The sequence below is a fragment of the Cornus florida genome, unplaced genomic scaffold, assembly GCF_030987335.1.
Source record: "Cornus florida cultivar Cherokee Brave unplaced genomic scaffold, ASM3098733v1 CherokeeBrave_3.0.0_Hap2_Chr06, whole genome shotgun sequence".
Lineage (NCBI taxonomy): Eukaryota > Viridiplantae > Streptophyta > Magnoliopsida > Cornales > Cornaceae > Cornus > Cornus florida.
Window position 1 is genome coordinate 89,074,732 of NW_026775576.1, and position 16,640 is coordinate 89,091,371.

At 37.5% G+C, this 16,640-nt stretch overlaps 1 protein-coding gene across 1 annotated transcript in view; it reads right to left on the minus strand.

The window, feature by feature from the left end:
• Positions 1-14,039, minus strand: part of LOC132312709 (ABC transporter C family member 10-like) — a 30,843-nt gene extending 16,804 nt beyond the window's left edge. Inside the window, exons 1-5 of the mRNA XM_059811183.1 lie at positions 13,909-14,039; positions 13,187-13,277; positions 11,823-11,946; positions 10,900-10,947; positions 833-956 (exon numbers count right to left, since the gene is read on the minus strand). The gene's annotated coding sequence lies outside the window, so the exon portion shown is untranslated. The remainder of the gene's footprint in view (positions 1-832; positions 957-10,899; positions 10,948-11,822; positions 11,947-13,186; positions 13,278-13,908) is intronic.
• Positions 14,040-16,640: the final 2,601 nt, after the last annotated feature.

Sequence of the window (16,640 nt, forward strand, 5' to 3'; positions counted from 1 at the left end):
AGGTGTCTAAGACACACCTCTTATGACCCCATAAATCCACATATAGAATAGAAATCAAGAGAATGGGATCATACTATACCCGGGATATAATTCATAACCACAACGTCAAATATAACCACAATTATACCATATATGCCAATGAAGTGCAATGCCATGCTCATGTCGCTTCCCATTTCCGAAACATTTCCGCTTCAACTTCCAAACCGTTAGTGCAATCCGACCCAAGGCACTTCCAAGGCGTTACGAAAGGAGGATTGACTAACTATCCACGACCAAAAGGCATTTCCAAGGCGTCGCATCCGGCCTAGTTAGCTCAACCATACTCCCCTCTAGATTACACTAACACCACGAACCACTAGGCGCCTCCTAGGCATCCGGGTTTTCACAAACACATTTCAAAAACCTTTCCCCAAAAAATTTCATTTGTTTTCTAAAAACACTTTTCCCTTTTCTTTCCCAATGGATGCATGAATGCTTCATAATTCCAAATGCTAAGTTCAACACCCAAATTTTCATGCATTTCACCCATATATCATAACCACATCTTGTAAAGAAAATCTCTAAACATTTATTTCTACAATTATAACATCAAGGTTTCATGGCAATTGGAATTCACAAAATATACAACTTGTCGTTTCTAAGCATGCTTCCTCACTACAAAAAGGTAATTAAGCTTACAAACTCATTTAACACATAACACATATCCACCACTTTGTATATAAGCAACCATAACCACATAGTCAAAATAATTGGAATTAAACGTGCATATAGTCAAATTAAGAAGGAGAAATTCACATAGAACCCAAGAAATTATGAATTAGAGCACCCCTACCTCAATGGATGTAAAAAGTCTCAATTGTGCCCAAATTTTTGAAATCCAGAGGGTGACCAAATTGAACTTTGCTCCGATCAAAATGACAACCTCAACGAGCTCAACAACTTTGCTTAAGGGAGTACTATCAAATTTCCAAAGACAAAAGGGGATTAAGTCTTGAAAATCATGGCAAAAGAAAAAGAAAAATGCAAGAAATGAGGGGAAGAGAGATTCTGCCGAGAGAGTGAGATTTTGAGGCCTAAATGGCCTTATGGCCATTAATAAGTAAGTGGAAGGTGGGTCCCTCCACTAAGATATTTTTCCTTTTCAATTTCCTACCACAATTATATGTATATGCATTTTAAAATCCCAACCACACAACTTAGCTTAGAATAATGAAATTATACACAATAAAATTACGCATAAAACTCGTGACATGACTCCCGTGCACACCAATTCCGGTAACGGGTCCTACTCGGATCGTCCGGTCCGAAAAACAGAAAAATGCCGAAAGGGCAACTGATGCATTTCCAAGAGTCCTGAACTCAAGGAAATGTTCCAACCAACTCTCGAACACACCCGGTACACCCCATGGTGTTCGGCATGCAAAACCAGAAAAAGACAAAAATGCCCTCATAAAAATTAGAAAATTTCTAGAAAAGGAAAATGGCAAAAATTTGAAAGCATTACAATCTACCCTCTTTAAAAGATTTCATCCTCGAAATCTACTTTCCTTAAAAAAAGAAGCCCATAGTCACACACCTTCTGAGAACACCTCACCGAACCCCGAGACTAAGAACTCAACAACCTTGTTGCCTTTGACACCCGATGTCAATAGGCAATCACACACTGTCGTCAGAAAACCCAATGCTCACCACCCTATGAGGGTATTCATCACTCACAACATCATAACACCATACTATCTGGTATGCTCTACGCTATACCTGTAATACCCCTAATTTAACAAGGATATTTCTGGAATTTATTTAATTATTTAAATTGTGTTTTTATTTATTTAGTTGTGAATTTGTTGATTACGTGTGACTTTATTTGTTTTTATTTATTTCGTGGTGGTTTGTGAATTAATTAATTAGTTTTTATTTATTTAGTGGTGGTTTGTGAATTAATTAATTAGTTATTAAATTGTATTTTATTTTTTTTCTATTTTTCGTTAATTGAACTTAGGGTTTTGTTTTATTTTTCTTTAGCCGACTTAGTTGCCTGTCTACTATTAGGACTAGAATTAGGGTAACCTTAATCCTATAAATATATACATTAAGGTTTACCTAGGGTTTTAGAACTTAAACACGTCGGTGGAGGCAGAGAGAGAGAACAGAGGAAGGCTTACAGTAGTCGGAGTTCGCCGGAGAATTTAGGAAGCAACGGTGCAAGGTTTCAAACTGAGACCTAAAGGCAAGTTCTAATCTTCACTCCTTCCCGTTGCCTCGTGTTCTTTGCATGTCTAACACAACTCCAGGGAACTATTAAGGATTAAAATTAAACTGGATTTCTTGTACCTCTGTTGTTTTAAAACTGTTTGTAGTTGAAACGTGTGTATTGTTTGTTTTAATTTCTTCCTTGTGTAACCTCTGTTTAATTCGTGTAAACTGATGAGTAATGATTTTAATTAGTTCTATAACATGTTGGGAAGCACTAGAATTAATTTAGGTTGCAAGTTTGATTTGCTACAACAGTCGATGCTCCGGAATGCTTAAACTGCTCGTATTAAACTTTTGATGCAAAATTCATGTTTTAATTAATTTTAGTAACTGAACAATGAATTTAGTGGTTTCTGGTATAAGTTGGAATCTAATTTAAACACTTAGGAACCCTAGGTATGAAGGTCAGTTCATCAGAAACTCACCGGAATTCAAAACGATGAAGAACAGAGAGAGAGACGGCTTACTGTTTTAAAGAGCAGGCTCTTCCGGACGAAGAGCAGGCTCTACTTTTAAGTAGAGCCGGCTCTAGGGGTCTTGGAGCAGGCTCTACTTTTAAGTAGAGCTGGCTCCAAGATGGAAAGAGCAGGCTCTTCTTTTGGTGGAGCAGGCTCTTCCCTCGGGTGTGCGTTTTTTAATCTTTCTGCGACTGTGTGGGCTACAGAACTTGGATTTTGGGATTTTCAGTTTCTGTTGGAAGCTATACTGAGGTGTTTAGAGGTGGTCTAAGCTTGATTAAAATCCTTAAGAGAAGATTTATGCAAAATAAAACAACTTTGTTTTAATGCGACAGTGGACAATGCTTAATTAATCAGTTTACTGGGTTTTTGTTATGAAAGGATGCAGAATTGCTTAACACTTAGAATAGTAATTCTTAGCAATAAAATTCTCAATTAAACCTATCTCAATGTTATAAAATAAGCTTGTGGATTTAAATGGTTTAGTATGCTTATTTGGGCCTAAGTTGGTTTACAGTTTGGATGGGAGGAACTGCAAGATGTTTAAGCTTTGGTATTAAAATTCTTAGTGATGATTTGCAGTTGGTCATGTTCCAGAATTACTAAAAATAAACCTGTGAACATTTATATTCTATTATGGTTGATTAGAATTAATTGGTTTACATGTATAAACTGTAATATCAATTAGTGGACCTTATAGAGTAGTATAGATTAAGTTTGTTAATTGACAATTATTTTATCATGCTTAATATGGAACAATTGATATTTGTACTTAGTGTTTTATTGTCAATTGTGGAATGTATGGATTGGTTGATAGTTATATTTTTATTTATTCTATTAACTGCCGGATGGATTGGATTGTATGCATCGGTATGGGACGGTGACATACTAGGTTTGGATTTGGCTCAAAATTGCTATATCCTACCTATACGAAATAAGGGAATGGATTAAAAATAAATCCTACTTATATTTAGGCTAAGTCAAAGAAGCTGCACAAGCTAAATGACTAGCTGGAGTACTGGTTATCTATGTTAAGTCTGTGCAGTTGAATAAGCTGAACGACTTACTAGATTTATTATGGATTGTTATGAACGGATTTTAAATATATGTTTATGGTACCACGAGAGGAGCTTGAGTCTCAGACTCGTTGGTTAGGGTGCGTATATGCAGTGGATGCGTAGCTGGCTATAGTAGATTGAGGTGTACCCTGTTAGGTCTAAGTACTCATGCCCACCTTTAGGTGCGTTTTCGCATGTTGCCTTCTATTCAGGTTGAGACCCCTACTGTAGTCCAGTGAATGTCCCTTAGTATGGATATATATATATATATACACACGAGTTATATAGTTATTGTTGAGTTGGTTAGAGTGTATATGCGTATCGAGTCTCTGCTTGGATTGTAGTAGGTTAGAACTTGTTCGTGGGCCTGACCCATTCCTATTTTTTTCCAGGTGTACGTCAGTTCCAGGCTTGAGCTTGTTCGTGCTGGGCAGAGAAGATCTTCCATTCTACTGACGATGTAGGACTTCTTTCCAGATATTTGATTTGGATTTTATCTTCAGTTTACTTTCATTCAGTTTGGTTTTTAGGGGTCCACTGGAGATGGATTCCCGAGTTGTTAACTTATGGAGGTTTTGGATTATTGGGATTTAAGTATATTTAATATTAAAGGTTTTTATATTTAGTTTTCTTCCAGCTTAAACTTTATTTATCAAATTCATTTTGTCATCTGTGTTCGTATTACATATTAATTGTTGGATATTTCCCTCGGGTTTGAGCTTGGGCCTGATCAACCAGTGTCTCGGATCCGAGGGGTATCACAATACCCGACTCAAAACGGACAGCGATCTACTCTGCACTACTACACAAGCCTTCGGAACTCGAAAGAAGAACGGTCACAAAACCCCTAAACACAACAACATCCTATCTCAACTCATCCTTTCAAGGACACACAAAATCCCAGACAATGAACCCTATCCATCTCACATAATCAAGCTCAAACTCAAATCCATACACCTTTGTCAAACCAATACTCGCCATCTAACACACAACTACACCATCACATATTGGTACAAGCGACCACCAACCGCACCATTCGACAATCATTACACTTAACAACCTCAAGATGACTAAACAATGAATCTCCCAGTGACTACATAAACATTAGTCACCAAAATAATAAAACAAATTATCCTGTACCCAAGTCACCAGTTCTCAAAACAAAATCTTCAATAATTAATGATTGAATCGCAAACCCTATACCAGACACTTGGTACAACCTAACACACTTCATCACCCAAAACAAATCATCCGAATCCACACTGCCACACAGACACAATGCACAATACCGTGCTCTCACTATCCCTGACAAATTGAAACAATCATTGACCTTTGGCCCGACATCGTACTAAGAGGGACTGATTCAGGAGCAATGGTTTGCCAGGTCATTCTCATCATCGATCTGGCCTCAACACAGATATCGTTTCTGTCTTCAGGTCCAAACCTCAAACACACTCTTACACAGTCCACAAGACAACCATAAGATTCACTCGATATCTATCCATCGTCCTACGTAACCTCAACAACTATACAGTCATATACCTGCTCTAAAATCCCAATCATACTTTGATTAAACAACCATAAAAAGCTAAAAGCAATACGACACCAAATACCACAGTCATCAACTAGCATAAAAGATCTCTAATCTCCTCTTAACACCCATACCAGGTAAACAACTCCATAGCATTACTCGATTCAATTCTTACCTCGTCAAAACACACATGTAACTATTTCATGCCTGAGATCTCAAAACCAAAGTCAATCATTCCTATTATTTCTCAATAGAATCACACATCCACTTTCTCTAATCACAAAATTCTAAGACAATATCGACACTTGTCCTCAAGGCACTGCTCGAATCAAACGCCTATAAAAACTTCCGAGTACATGACTCACATCACATCACTTAATCGTCTTCAAACCGTTGCTCAATACATATCCCCTAGCCATCTCTGCTAGTACCAAACACCGGAAACACAATTCCTATTCGGCAACTCGTGCTTCACATTCCATCGATTAAGACCACTCCCAAAACAAACGCTACTAAAAACTAACGACTTAATCTCCCTCCATGGGAGTGAGTCGACTAAACTAACCAAACCTTTATCGATGAACTCTAACAATATAACAACCACACACAGGTCCGTTCACCCACAGACGCGCACAACTCGTAAACGGAGAACAAAACTCATGACAAACGACGTCTTTGCTAGGATTAGAGCAAATGGAAAGGGTAACGACCTCGCTCTCACAAGAGACTGATCACTTGTACCTGAATCCACCCGACACCCTATCACACGCTACTCACCAATCGTCCAACCATGGACACCCAATCTCACCTAAGACGAAATGAACTCCCTACACATAAGGAGAAGAACCAATTGGAAACACACATGGGACTACGACCTCGATTCCAAGTGACCTCACCACTAACGGACCGTCACACTTTATCAACACAAAACCTTGCATATTATACACTACGATACCCCTACTAATCAAAACCAATCAGGTAAGAACACCGACGTTCACGGCACACTAACACTAGAAACAATCACAGCTTTTCGGACATCACGTCTCGTTCTACCTAGAATCAGTCACTCCCATCCGACAACCTCTATGCCATAAAACGACACTTTACCATCCATTCCCTCTCTACCTTTCTGGGCGACACTCCCTCAAACACCACGCTCACAAGACCCGTGACCTCAGTCACAACAATCCACTGACTCCTCAAAAGAAAAAGGTGCCTATCCGGCAACACCACTCTCGTTGGTTCTAAAAACTAAACCGTCCACAATCGCCTCAACTGGCGCACAATCCCATCACCTACCTGATAACATACAACAATACTCACAATTCTAATCTATCCTTAGATCATACCTGAAACAATTATGCTCATCAATACTAAACATCACACCATAACGTCTCTACTGCCACTCATTTGAAACAACGGTTTAAACCTATCACCCCACCAGACCATCAAGCCACAACTAAGCGATTCTTCTTCAAACATCCTTAAGGTAACACCATCAAAACAAGAACTAACCATTCCTCTCGATACTCCCCCCACAACAACCACTATTTACCACTAGGAAAGAACCTCCATACGGCAATGCCATGCCGACAAATCCTCGAATAAACTGGGCACAATCTCAGAATGTTCAACACCCAACAGTCTCCTCAAAATCACCAACTATGCAATCAATCATTAATACTTAACCAACTACTTAAACCACTCTTTCTAAGGCGATCTGCATGCCTAAACAAGAAAACTTAATACCCTAGGTTCAATACCATTACCTCCCTTCTTCGTTGTTCCTCAGAACACCCTTGGCCCCAACAAATGTCAAATGGGGCTAACAACTAAACCCACAAAATCAACCTCGTCCCAATCATCCTAATCATCAGTCTACCTTTTCGAATCCTCAAACACCAAGCACAATCTCCTGATACCTCAGACATAACATAAAATCCAATTCCAGTCCAGAGCTTTCAAATCCTAGAACATAGTCTATTTGGTAACACCGTACCTACCATCAATCACTTCATCCGTAAACGACCGAGCACTTTAATGACCTCATACAACCTGCCTTATAGTGCAATCATGCTCTACACAACTAAAACGAACCACTATACACTACCTTGAGACTCTTTCGACAACCGTGACAACTTATAACCCCACTCATCCATCGAACCATGTAATCAACTTACTGAGAGTTAATTACCCGTAACACGCTCCTACAACTATCCAAAACAAGAATCACTCCTTGACAACCCAGTCTCCAAAATAGACTCTTATAAGACACAAAGTTCTCCACACATTGCAACCGGTCCTATATCACCACAGACCTATAGAATCTAACAAGTACCCATGACAGTCAGAACCAACACGCCTCTTCAGACCGTACCAGAAGATACACATCTACATCTCATAGACTACATTCGTGACTCAAATAACTTTTGTCACACCTACCACGACCTGTTCGAAAAGAACCTCTGCACCAAACTGTGACCCATGTCACAAACACTAACCTTCTAAGGTCATACCTTTCTTCCTCGAAACCCTCACTCGCACACCTGACCTCCACGGTCACAGGAACCCATCCACCGATGTATGACACTCACACACAACAAAGGCACCATGCCATGAAATATGAACCCGTTCTAAAGTCGTGCCCTAAGCACCGCACAAAATGTAACAAGAAAAACAAGATGATACACACTGAATAGCTCAATCTAGGAGTTAGAAGTCCACGCCATTCGTTTGATAAAAACCGGCACCCCAAACAACCCTGGAGTAACCGAGCTCCTCGCCTACTCAGGTCAAAACCCACACAACCGTCTACGTCGCAACAAGTACTCTACCGTAGTAGCGACAATCCTAGGCTCGACCACATATGCAAATAAATATAAAGATATCTATATATAAAATGACTGTGACCCACAATACCATATGAAACTTGTTAATTTTGTTTGCTTAATTGTTTATTTGCATTTATTAATTGATTTAATTATTTTTATGTGAATTATTTGACTTATTTACATTGTTTAGTTATTGTGTGTTATTTTTCTTTACTTGTTAATTGTATTATTTTTATTTGTAATTCACTGTTTTAATGAGGTTAAATTAATGTAGTTATTGTAATGTTAAAATTAGGTTATTAAATTTAAGTTACGTATATGCAGCTGAGTATATTATAACCTAGGTTGCTCTATGGGCCGACTAAGATCGACATTAGGGCTCTGTCTCTAATCATACAGGGAATATGATTTTATTTAAGTCTCTATATATATAGAACAGTACGTCGACTTAGGGTTTTCAGAATACACAACCCCTATTCACGTACTAAGGTTACAGAGAGAAATAGAGAGTAAGTTCATAAAATAGAGGGTTGAGAACGGAGGCACCGTAAGGGCTGTCAAAGAGAAGAACAGAGAAGACCAAGGGAGTGTTATGGTGGATTAAACCAAAACCATAGGAGGCTTTAACGGATTCAGTGGTTGCCGGAAATTCTGAAATCACAGGTAAGTTCTTTTCTTCCTCTTTTCCGTTGGCTCGTGGTCTGTGCACCTAGATAGTCTCTAGGGTTTAATTGATCATTAACTGAGATTTACATGTTTATTATATGCTATATTGATGATCTGTATGTGTTGAAATAAATTCTGTTACAGTCGTGCATGTCTGAGTTTTAGTTTTATTCTTTAAGCATGTTAAATCGGTATGGTTGTAATTACTATAATTGCTTTCAACTACTATAAACAAACCTTGGGGATGCTAATGGGATTAGATAAGACTCCTAAGTTCAATATTGAAGAGGAACAGAGGGGTTGGAATGGCCGGAGATGGAGCAGACGGGCTGAAACGGAGTGTAATTGAGTAGAAAGCTCTCAGAGGAGGTGAGAGCCGACTCCATGGAAATGGGAGCTGGCTCCCACACTCATAGAGCCAGCTCCAAGGTGCTTGGAGCTGGCTCCCAAGCATAAAGAGCCTGCTCCCAAAGTCATGGAGCAGGCTCTCTCTCAATTTTTGTTTTTCTGATATGTTTTGACGCATTGTTGAGACTGTTTGAGGGTGGAACTGTTCTGGGTGATTAATGGGACTTCATAGAGGGATTAAATAGTTAATTTTGGGTGTTATTAAGACCTTAGATTGATTAAATTTGACCTCTAATTCAATGGGACAAACAGTATAAAATTAATGAACTTTCTATATTGATAACGGATGGAAGACAGATTAATTGCTTAATTAAATTTTAGCAATTTAATGGGATTCAGTATGTTTATAAAACTTATTTTAAATACATGATAGGGTCATTTATGTATTAGTTTTGATCTATGCATGCTTTGGATGCTAATTATTGAAATATTAAACCTTTTTTGCAATTACATGGATTAACGCTTGGATTTTAGTTGCTGAAATATTAAATACTCTTCTGCAATTATTTGGATAGTGGTTTTGGACTGTAAATTACTAAACTATTATTTATGTATTATAATTTACATGGATATGGAGGATTGTATGCACCGGTATAGGACGGTGGCATACTAGGGATGTTTTAGCTCAAAAACGCTAAGACCTAACTTATCGGATTAAAGGAATGGATTGTAAAATATTGAATCCTAAATTGTGTTTAAGTCAGATCAACTGATTAAGTTGAGTGACTTCCTGGATTAGTTGGTTGTAGTTAAGTCATATCAGCTGAATAAGTTGAGTGACTAACTGGACTGTGTTTTGTATGTCACCTTAATGAATAATTGAATGACATACTCTAGTTTCGGATGGACTTTAGATATATGATTATGGTACCACGAGATGAGCTTGAGTCTCAAGCTCGTTAGTTAGGGTGCGTATATGCAGTGGATTCGTAGCTGGCTATAGTAGGTTGATGTGTACCCTGTTAGGTCTAGGTATTCATGCCCACCTTTGGGTGCGTTTTCGCATGTTGCCTTCTATTCAGGTTGAGACCCCTATTATAGTCCAGTGAATGTCCCTTAGTGTGGATATATATATGTATGGACTAAATAGATATTATGAGGTATCTAGGGTGTATCTGCGTATCGGATCACTGTATAGATTGCAGTTAGCTTAGAACTTGTTCGTGGGCCTGACCCACTCTTTTATTCTTTTCAGGTACAGGACGTTTCCAACCTTAGAGCTTGATCGTGCTTGTCGAGGACAGTCTCTTATTCATTTGCTTACGTAGGACTTCTCTCGATGTTCTAGTTTAATTTATTTTTCAGTTATTTTAGTTCAGTTGGGATTTTATTTAGGGGTCCACTATATGGATTCCCGAGTTGTACTCCTGGAGGTTTTGGAGAGTTGGATTTTATAAATCTTTAACTTCAGAGAATTTTATATTTAGAATTTCTTTCAGCTTCATTATTTATTTCTTTTCATATTATGTGTTCGTTTTAAAATACTTTAATTGTTTGATATTCCCTCGAGTTTGGGCCTGGGCTTGATCAACCCGTGTCTCGGATCCGAGGGGTATCACAACCGTCCTTTCCTATGTTAATACATAATATACGTGTCATCCCAGGTTTTATAATAATAATAAAAAATAAATAAATAAACAATAATAATAAAATGAGATCATAGCTACAAAAGTATGTCAAAACGGTTTACTAACCCATCGAACCCTGTGGAGGAACGTCGTCCGCCACTTCCCGTCCGTGTCCTGAAAAATGTTAAAATAATGGGGTGAGTATAAGCTCAGTAGGAGGTGTCTAAGACACACCTCTTTTGATCCCGTGAATCCACATATAGAATAGAAATCAAGAGAATAGGATCATACTATACCGGGGATATAATCCATAACTACAACGTCAAATATAACCACAATTATACCATGTATTCCAATGAAGTGCAATGCCATGCTCATATCGCTTTCCATTTCTGAAACATTTCCGTTTCAACTTCCAAATCGTTAGTGCAATCCGACCCAAGGCACCTCCAAGGCGTCACGAAAGGAGGATTAGCTAACTATCCACGACCATAAGGCACCTCCAAGGCGTCACATCCGGCGTAGTTAGCTCAACCATACTCCCCTCTAAATTACACTAACACCACGGACCACTAGGCGCCTCCTAGGCGTCCGGATTTTCACAAACACATTTCAAAAACCTATCCCCAAAAAATTTCATTTGTTTTCTAAAAACACTTTTCCTTTTTCTTTCCCAATGGATGCATGAATGCTTCATGATTCCAAATGCTAAGTTCAATAACCAAATTTCCATGCATTTCACCCATATATCATAACCACATCTTGTAAAGAAAATCTCTAAACATTTATTTCTACAATTATAACATCAAGGTTTCATGGCAATTGGAATTCACAAAATATACAACTTGTCGTTTCTAAGCATGCTTCCTCACTACAAAAAGGTAATTAAGCTTACAAACTCATTTAACACATAGCATATATCCACCACTTTGTATATAAGCAACCATAACCACATAGTCAAAATAATTGGAATTAAACGTGTATATAGTCAAATTAAGAAGGAAAAATTCACATATAACCCAAGAAATTATGAATTAGAGCACCCCTACCTCAATGGATGTAAAAAGCCCCAATTGTGCCCAAATTTTTGAAATCCAGAGGGTGACCAAATTGAACTTTGCTCCGATCAAAACGACGGCTTCAATGAGCTCAACAACTTTGCTTAAGGGAGTACTATCAAATTTCCAAAGACAAAAGGGGATTAAGTCTTGAAAATCATGGCAAAAGAAAAAGAAAAATGCAAGAAATGAGGGGAAGAGAGATTCTGCCGAGAGAGTGAGATTTTGAGGCCTAAATGGCCTTATGGCCATTAATAAGTAAGTGGAAGGTGGGTCCCTCCACTAAGATATTTTTCCTTTTGCAATTTCCCACCACAATTATATGTATATGCTTTTTTAAATCCTAACCACACAACTTAGCTTAGAATAATGAAATTATACACAATAAAATTATACATAAAACTTGTGACATGACTCCCGTGCACACTAATTCTGGTAATGGGTCCCACTCGGAACCGATCGGTTCGAAAAACAGAAAAATGCCAAAAAGGCAACTGATGCATTTCCAAGAGTCCTAAACTTAAGTAAATGTTCTAACCAATTCTCGAACACACCCGACACACCCCACGGTGTTCGGCACGTAAAACGAGAAAAGACGAATATGTCCTCGTAAAAATCAGAAAATTTTCAGAAAAAGAAAATGGCAAAAATTCGGAAGCATACACTCAAATTAAATACGGTTCACCCATAACCATTAAAAAGCGGATGGATATAGGCGGGTTGATGGTTCCTGATTCATTTTGTCGCCCCTAGTTGGTATATGTAGACACTAAAAATTTAATAGACTTTGATTTTGACAAATTGACCCATCAAATATAGATTTAATGTTTAATTAAGTTATTTAACTGTCTCAAGCTTAGTCCACTTAAATTATTTAATTTGTCCAGCCCAGCGCAAATGATTAAATGAAAAGATAATTATTCTTAATAAAATATATTCGAAATAATTATTTTTAAGGATAATTATCATAATATAACCGGCCCGGCCCAGTTATGATTTTATCCTTATCAGGATATGATACGTGTCATCATCCTATTAATCCAAGAAGCCTATAAATAGAGACCTGGAGGAAGGAGGAGGGGGATACAAATTCAGAATTCAGAATTTCAGAGAGAAATACAGAAACTCCCAAAGGCGAAGAACACCTAACATATCAAATCGTGCTGCTCTTTATCAAATTCCACGGTAATTAATAACAAGCACATCAAATCGTGCCGTTCTTCATTCAAATTCCACGGTGATTCAAGATCAAACTCGTGTAGCCCTTAAATACTAACAAAGGAGATTGAATGAGAAGACTTTATTCTCTGTAAAGAATATTACAAAGCAGATTTGGGAGAGAATGGAAGGCTTACCTTTTTCTTCAAGTCCGAAAATGCATCCCCAACTTCTGCAGAACCAAATGTCTCTTCTGAAGCCGAGGCTTTGATCCAGAACAAAGTCAGCCTATTGGAATCGGTTTCAAAGAGAAATTAAAAACATTATGCAAATTGTTTGAAATAATGGATTTTGTCATTTGAAATGAACTTGGGCTATGTTCGGGCTGTCTGAAACTAGAGTCTTGCAATTGAAATTAGAAAAAAGTAACTCACAAAATTGAACTAAATTATTTCCAATTATACCAATTCCAAGCAACGGGACGCAGACTTAGACTATATTCAGCTGCATCGGAGCCTTGGAATTGAAGAAATATTTAGTTCAATTCCATCAATTCCAATTCCGGTTCCAAGTTAAGAAGAAATGCAGTAGGCTTTCCGCACTTCTTTTTTTTTTTTTGTTTTTTACAAATAGATCCTTTCAATTCTATTGAAAAAGTGAACAGGGCCACTTTCAAGTCATCCAAACATGTCCTCGGCACTAATCAGAAACTCATTTCAAAATATACCCAAAAATGATTTGAAGATTTTACTTTGAAACTAAGCAAATAATTTAAGATTGGAAGATAAAACAAAATAATTTCCCAAGATTTAAAAGTTGAGAATTATTCATAAAATTCAACCAACTTACAGAAATAAATAAATTCTCAAAATATCGACCAATTTTTATTGAGTAGAAGAAAACTTTGAGAGCTTAGTACCTGAGAATTGCTTTGAAGAAACTGAGAACGATGTAGAAAACGAACGAGGAAGCAAAAAGTTGGTGATACGAGGTACTAACACCACTGTTGCATAAGCTGTTGCCATCAGCTCTCCCTTCGGTCCCCGTCTGCACCCTTTTTTACAGTCAAAGTGTGGCTTTGTGTGTGTGTGTGTGTGTGTGTGTGTGTGTGTGTGTGTGTGTGTATAATATAAAAAGTTAAGTTAAGTCGCATCAAACTCATAAAATAAATTTTTTTTAATCGAATGGACGTAATCTGTTTTTACTATAGTACACCTTCTAAAATAAATGTATCTTTAAATTTGAACCATTTTAAACATTTTGCGCATAATCATGTGAGATTATGCACTTGTACCTCGCTCAGTGCGGTAGTCTGTCAGTACATTATATCCGCCCAGAAGGTCACAACAATCACCCCCTTGGGGTCCAACGTCCTCATTTGCCACATTTCTAATTGGATTAGGCTATAATATCATTTGTAACTACCCTCATCCTTACAGTTTTCAAAAAAGATATTTATTTTGAGACAGAGGAAATAGTATAGTAAAAAAATTACGTGCATTCGATTAGAATTGTGCATAAATTTTTAATTTATGAAACATTTATTTTGACACAGTGGGAGTACTATAATAAAAAAAATTAAGTTTATTTTATTAGAATTATGTATAAATTTTCGAAAAAAATTATTTGATGAGTTTGATGCAACTTAACTAAACTTTTTAATTTAATATATCAATATTGAAGATTATTCCATTTTTTAAATACTAAAAAAAGAAAAAATAATGCAACTCAAAAGAAAATAACACTTAAAATTAATGAGATAAGAGCACTAATAAAATAATAAAATACAATAATAAGAATAACTTAAAGAAAATTCAATAATGGTAAAGTAGAAGAAGTATGGTTTGTCAGCAACTGCCACATCAATAAATATAAAAAACCTATCGGTATTCTTTATTTTTTACTATTACGATTTTCCAATGATTTTGATTTCAATTAATAAAACAATGTCCATATATGTATATTATAAAAAAATAATTTAAAATTTAAAGTTATAATTTAATAAGGGTTAAACCTGTCGTTAAACAACCAACCGTTAGTGCTGATGTCAGCAGGGAAAAATGAGTGAAAAGTCAATTTTGCCCTTCTAATATCTTTAACCTAATTAACCAATGTATAATTACAAAAGTATCCCTAACTTATTAACTCAAAAGTACAACAATGCCCTTATATATTCCTTACTCGACCGTCACCGTCTTAGAGAGATGTCAGACGAAGAACATCACTTTGAGGCGACGGGCGATGCAGGGACCTCCAAGACCTACCCACAGCAGGCAGGAACGATTCGCAAGAACGGAAACATAGTCATCAAGAACAGGCCATGCAATGTCTAAATTTGTATTTTTCTTCAAATTTGATAGTGTGTTTGCGTGTTTGATTCTGAAGTCTTATATGGGTTCTTTATTTTTGTTAAATCTTTGATGGGTAATTTTATTCTTGTGATAATTTATGCTTTTTATAAGAATTGATGCCACACATTATTGTTTTATATTCAATTTTTTGTGGTGTGTATGAGACATTTCTATTCCTTTTAATGAGTGTGTATGTTGTCTTTGTGTCGATGCAATGGTTTTAGATGGAAATTTTTGTATTCATCAGTAGATTTCTAATGCAGGGTTCACATTCTAACATTGAATCTCCTTTTGTTGGGATTTGATCACCATCGAGCTCATCGTCACCGCCGCTTCACACCAACGCCACCACATACATTGCCACAACAAAACCCAACTTAGAAGCTCCATACCCAATCACCTCTACAATTAAACCCAATACCCACACCCCAGTTGCAAGACCAACTGCTACAGAGTCTACAGTGAAACTAACTAGCAGACCCATCTATTTGCAATGGATTAGCAACTTCTACAGTCTCATTAAGACATCTTAGCCGCTGTGCAAAGCCCACCGTCATCACCCCAAGTCTACCACCGATTAGGATCAGTCCTCGCTGAGCTCCTCCTCACTGCCTGTTGTCACCTGAATCGCGATTTGGAGCAACGAAAGAGAGAGAAACTGACTCACAGAAGAAAAGCAAAGCTGCCACCTTCAAGAGAAGAGGATGATTCGGCTTTACAAGTTGCTGTCCGTCGCTTCGCCCATCGCCCATCGCCGTCGAAAACGGGTTAAGTGAACGACGATTGGGTTGTGCGTTTGGGCCCGCGATTGACGATTTGACGCGAAGTCGTCGGCGATTGGGTTGTGCATTTGGTATTCCGGGTTGAGTGAACGGCGATTGGGTTGTGTGATTGGCGACGACCATGATGGGTGCCGACGGTGGCGCGGGGAGGATGGACGCGCAGAGGAGGGATGCTGTGGGTTTCTAATTTTTGTGCAGGTTTCATGTATATTTCTGTATGTATGTAGGGTGTTTTTGTCTTTTTAGATTTAACTCCAAAATTGTATAAATATTAATATATAATTGATGGGTAAAATTGTAAAATCACCCAATTCTGTTAGTAAAGCAAACGGCCATCGCAGAGAGAGGGGAGGTAAGTGAAATGTTGAAACTTAGAGGGGTGTGGATGGAATATGGTCAAAGGTCAGGGGGTGTAGGTGGAATTGACCTATTTAATAAACTGATATGCTGTGTAGAATTCTGATCTCTTTTTCATTGGTGAGCAAAAGAATTTATCCGCACTTTATATTTGAACCTTT